The following is a 6,134-nucleotide window of genomic DNA, read 5'->3' on the forward strand; positions in this document are numbered from 1 at the left end:
ACCAATCTTACTGCTGCTTGCTCTCTCCGTGACTGTAGTGGTGGAAGGGTCAGTGGGATGTCTCAGTTTTTTGTTATTATCTTGCTTGCCCTTTTCTGTACCCAGTGCAGCTTGCTGCTTCTTTGTGCAGCCCAACAGCAACACACTGTCTGTCATACTCCAGGCATCAGATAGCCTATATATCATATTGGCCTGCATTACTCAATGAGGAAACTGGCGTTTTGCAGTTACAGACTGATAAACAGTAGGCTAATGCATCTCCTACAGCACTAAGGCAGAATATTGGGGTTATTTAGTGATAATAAAATAACAAAAAATATTACTATTATTATTATTATTATTATCAGTTCATCAGGATTATTGTTACAGAAATGATAACATTAATAGCCTAATAATATCAATAGGCCACATGCCCTTATTTATGTATTAACGAATAAATGTAGGTCTACTCAGTTAGACCTACTTTAGTGAATTGATGCTGAGATGTAAATAAATCAAAACATTGTTAACAATATAGCTAGCAAGATCCCCTTATATTACACTGGTCTCATTCTTTGCATTGTTTATTATTGGAATCCATTCAATGAATCAGGGATGAAAGAGAGTTTCTCATGGGTGTAGGTTTAGTAGGCTAGCTGTTCAAAACTGCGTCACCTACTGGTAGCCTTGTCAATGCAAAGTATGTACTTATGCGGAAAATCGTTTGTTTATCATAGATTTTTTTTAGTTGCAGTTTTTTTCCCGTTGCATATCTGTTTGTATAGTCCTAGATTATTATGAAAAACTCACCTTTTATTTTTTTCAAGCATCCATGACGGATGGTTCGAAGCCATAGAGATAGATAGAGGACTCTAGTACCCAAAAGCTTGTTTTATAGCATGAGCAGCGCCATTGACTACTTTCGCCATTTTCAAGTAGTCAAGTGGGTGGGACTTCCTAAGCGTTAAGGAAGGATCACATAATTCCATCCGGGTCATCAAGGGGGGATCATCCAATGATTTATACTTGTGAGCAAACATTCCATAAGGACAGGTGGCAGTAAATCAAATAACATTTTATTAATCACATGCTTTGTGAACAATAGGAGTAGACTAACCGTGAAATGCTTATTTATGGGCCCTTCCCAGCAATGCAGAGAGAAAGAAAATAGAGAAATAATAGAAAAGTAAAACACGTCATAATAAAAGTAATAATAAATACACAATGAGTAATGATAACTTGGCTATATACAAGGATACCAGTACCGAGACGATGTGCATGTGCATGGGTATGAGGTAATTGAGGTAGATATGTACAAATAACTAGGAATGAAGTGACCTATAATAAACAGTAGCAGCAGCGTATGTGATGAGTCAATAAAAGTTAGTGCAAAAAGGGTCAATGCAGATAGTTAAATAGTTATCCAAATAGCTACCCGAGCTAACTATTTACAGTCTTATGGCTTGGGAGTTGAATCTGTTCAGGGTCCGGTTGGTTCCAGACTTGGTGCATCGGTACTGCTTGCTGTGCGGTAGCAGACAGAAAAGTCTATGACTTGGGTGGCTGGAGTCTTTGACTGTTTTTAGGGCCTTCCTCTGACACCGCCTGGTATAGAGGTCCTGGATGACAGGAAGCTTGGCCCCAGTGATGTACTGGGCTGTATGCACTACCCTCTGTAGAGCCTTGTGGTCGGTTGCCAAGCAGTTGCCATACCAGGCGGTGATGCAGCCAGTCAAGATGCTCTCAATGGTGCATGGTGTAGAACTTTTGGAGGATCTGAGGGCCCATGCCAAATATTTTCAGCCTCCTGAGGGAGAAGAGACATTGTCGTGCCCTCTTTACGACTGTGTTGGTGTGTTTGGACCATGATAGATCCTTAGTGATGTGGACACCGAGGAACTTAAAGCTCTCGACCCGCTCGACTACAGCCGTGTCGATGAGAAATCGCCAACCTTGGCTTTATACCTGTTCAAACAACACACTGCAGGAGGCAGTTTCTTTACCAACTCATAGAAGTAGTAGAATAAACAAATTGACTACTTAAAAATGGAGATGGCCTCAAAGGTGCTGCAGGTACTCTCACAGATGCCATTAATCGGACAGATACAAACAAGAGTCCTCTATCATTCTCTATGGTTTTGACCAATATTCAGCCATGGTGCGCTGCCGGCCTCCGGTGGACATCTTGTGAAAGTGTGGTGGAATTATTAGTAGGCTTTTCCATCCGTTATTAAAATATTGTAGCCTAACTATTCTTTGCTAACGCTTTAAATGTGTTAATTTCAGTTACAGGAAACAACAAGAAAGTGAGAAAAATTGAACTATGTCTTCGGAATTGTCTTCATCGAGAAACATATCCTGTCATCGCTTTGTATAGTGCTTTCAGAAAGTATTCACACCCTTTGACTTTTTCCACATTTTGTTGTGTTACAAAGTGGGATTCAAATTGATTTAATTGTCATTTATTTGTCAACATTCTGCACAAAATACTCTGTAATGTCAAAGTGGAAGAAAAATTCTAACATCTGTATAAAAAAAAAAATGAAGAAAAATAAAACACTAATATATCTTAATTAGATAAGTATTCAACCCACTGAGACAATACATGTTAGAATCACCTTTGGCAGCGATTACAGCTGTGACTCTTTCTAGGTAATTCTCTAAGAGCTTTCCACACCTGGATTGTGCAATATTTGCCCATTATTATTTTCAACATTCTTCAAGCTCTATCAAATTGGTTATTGAACATTGCTAGACAACCATTTTCAGGTCTTGCCATAGATTTTTAAGTAGATTTAAGTCAAAACTGTAACTCGGCCACTCAGAAACATTCATTGTCTTCTTGGTAAGCAACCCTAGTGTAGATTTGGCCTTGTGTTTTAGGTTATTGTCCTGCTGAAAGGTGAATTCATCTCTCAGTGTCTGGTGGAAAGCAGACTGAACCAGGTTTTCCTCTAGGATTTTGCCTGTGCTTAGCTCCATTCCGTTTCTTTTTTATCTGGAAAAACTCCCCAGTCCTTACCAATTACAAGCATACCCATAACATGATGCAGCCACCACTATGCTTGAAACTATGGAGAGTGGTACTCAGTAATGTGTTGTATTGGATTTACCCCAAACATAACACTTTGTATTCAGGACAAAAAGTTAATTGCTTTGCCACATTTTTTGCAGTATTACTTTAGTGCCTTGTTGCAAACAAGATGCATGTTTTGGAATATTCTGTACAAGATTACTTCTTTTCACTCTGTCAGTTAGGTTAGTATTGTGGAGTAACTACAATGTTGTTGATCCATCCTCAGTTTCTTCTATCACAGCCATTCAACTCTGTAACTGTTTTAAAGTCAACATTGGCCTCATGGTGAAATCCCTGAGTGGTTTAGTTCTTGGAAGGGTGCCTGCATCTTTGTAGTGACTGGGTGTATTGATACGCCTTCCGAAGTCTAATTAATAACTTCACCATGCGCAAAGGGATATTCAATATCTGCTTATTTAAAAAAAAGTATGTTTTACCCATCTACCAATAGGTGCCCTTCTTTGCGAAGCATTCGAAAACCTCCTTGGTCTTTTTGGTTGACTCTTTGTTTGAAATTCACTGCTTGGCTGAGGGACCTTACAGATTATTGTATGTGTGGGGTACAGAGACGAAATAGTCATTTAAAAAAATAATGTAAAAAATTACAATTGAATCCATTTTAAATTCAGGCTGTAACACAGAAAATGTGGAAAAAGTTAAGGGGTGTGAATATCTTCTGAAGGCACTGTACATTTCTGATATAAGCCCATTTAATTCCCATAATTATGTGTAAAGATGGAGAATTTCACATAGTAGGCCTAGGCTAGCCTTCAAACTATTCCCCTAAAATAATAAAGTTATCGATTGTTAAGTCACAACATAGGCTACGATGCATTGACATATCTAATATAGTAAGCTAATATAGTAATATAATATTTTTCCATGTTCATCAAATTGAAACGGATGAAAATAGCTGTTGAGGCAGAATAATTCCTACAAACTATTATAGATCCAATATTTTTGCATAATGACTATTGAAAAAATAACTACGCGTAAAATATTGTCGAATGATAAGCTGTGTAAAGTAGGACTAGTATGCCTATAGCCTATGAATTATACATTTTTCTACAGGCTACATGTAAAACTAATACGCTATATCATATCATTTGCACTCTGTTACACTTTCGCGAACTAATTCTGGCAACAACAACAAAACAAATTTTCATAATCATAGCCCTAATATTGTACATTTTAATCGGCCGTGGCTTACGAAACTGAAGGTGTAAGTCTATATGTGAGTGTGTGACTGTGTGTCGACATATCCCACCTGATTTTTCAGACTACCGTGTTAACCGACTCCTTTTAAATTGACATGAAAAACAGTTTCCCCAGTTCCCATAAAGTTAACATTCTTTTAAAAGAAAAAAACAACAACAGATGGGTACGCAACTGAATAATCTTTCTGCATTTGACAGCCCTTTGAATGCTGCAGCATATCTCAAACAATCTTGAAAACTACATTAGGCCTATATTTTATTAATTGTATTTGTAGCTTTTTCGTATTGTATTTATACCTCACCGAGGCCTTTCTGATATAGGCTATGTAGCTACTTTACATGGCTTTACTTCAAACACAACTGCATTTCAATACCTCAAGAGGAGAGGAAATAGTTTTAGCCCATTCCTTGCAGAGATCACTGCAAATAGCTTCCTTCCATGGTGGCAAAATAATATAACATATTTTGGTTATCCCTTTGGGGCATAATCTACACGCATTTCAGACTCATCATGGTTGGCCCACCAATAATATATCAAATAGGCCTAAGATCCAAAATCACACAAACATTTGCAATAAGGTCTATCGAACTAATGAGGGTGATTGTTGTGTTTTGGGTAGTTAAGTTAATAGGACACCTAAAGAAGGGGCAATGACTGGTTGCATGAAAATGTAAGATTCGAAGTGAAACCAACCGTAGGTTCTTTACACATGCTTATGGATAGAATCCAAAGGTCAAACGAGTAGGCCTACACTCAAGGGGGATGGGACTGGGAGATGATTGAACCGTTTGTTACATAGCCTATGCCTACATAATTGTATAGCCAGCCTAGGCTACATAAACCCACAAAGAGCTTTGTTACCTAATTTTTTACATTCTCAAGTAGAAACATGTATTTCCCCTACAGAGAATTAAAACTAACAGGGAACAACTTTTTAACAAATGAACTAAACTCTGGATTTAAGATTTCAGCTATTTCAATTGAGATATAAGATGAAATGCGATTCTCTAGCCTTCACTCCCCCTTATGGATTTAAAAGGAATGGACTGCTGTAAGAAATATGGTGGAAACTATGCACACACGAATCCAAGGGTGTAACCCTATCAGTCCCGAGATTCCAGCAAAAATCGGCGTTTCATTTATCTGTCTTAAAATTATCCAGCCCTTATATTTAGCCTCACAATTAAGTGTTTTACCATTTTAATTTCAAGACAACCAGGGCTACAAGTAGAACACAAAACAATTTGATAGTTGCATTCATGACTTTTATTGACAAACGTCAATAAAAGATTAAGGTCCGCCAAAGGAAAAGCCTGATCAAAATGAAGTTATATGAATGCTGTAAGTACATACATTATTTGCTCACTGGGAAATGAATATCCAACTAGTCAATGACAACTGTGTGGAGTTTGTGACAGCAACTATGTGAGCTTATTACAGTATTATAGACACTCTGTCCTGGGATTTCCTATGATCTATATAGAAGACCCGCTTACCTTCTAACTTCTGTAACTTGTGAGCGTCATAGAGCAAAACATGTCACGTGCAAGTTAGTGAGAGTCTCAGCTTTTCATAGATAGCTTTTAATAGTTTGTAGCTCGTAATAGTTTGTAGCTCGAACCATTCTGACTCTACAGAGGTTTTTGTATGAAAGACACGGCCCCGGGCCCTGCTCTCATCTCACAAACACTGCTCTAGCTCAGCCCCCATTACAGACAAATGGTTTATCTACGGATGCAGAAGAAATAGAGAAATCCAATTGTACAACCCAGACGTCTGTAGCTCAAACAATGCTGAAAAGGGGTTAGAAGTCTAAAACCTGCCAGCTTTATGGTGGGACTCATTGGGTTAAATGCACGAG

The sequence above is a fragment of the Coregonus clupeaformis genome, chromosome 37 (assembly GCF_020615455.1).
Source record: "Coregonus clupeaformis isolate EN_2021a chromosome 37, ASM2061545v1, whole genome shotgun sequence".
NCBI lineage: Eukaryota > Metazoa > Chordata > Actinopteri > Salmoniformes > Salmonidae > Coregonus > Coregonus clupeaformis.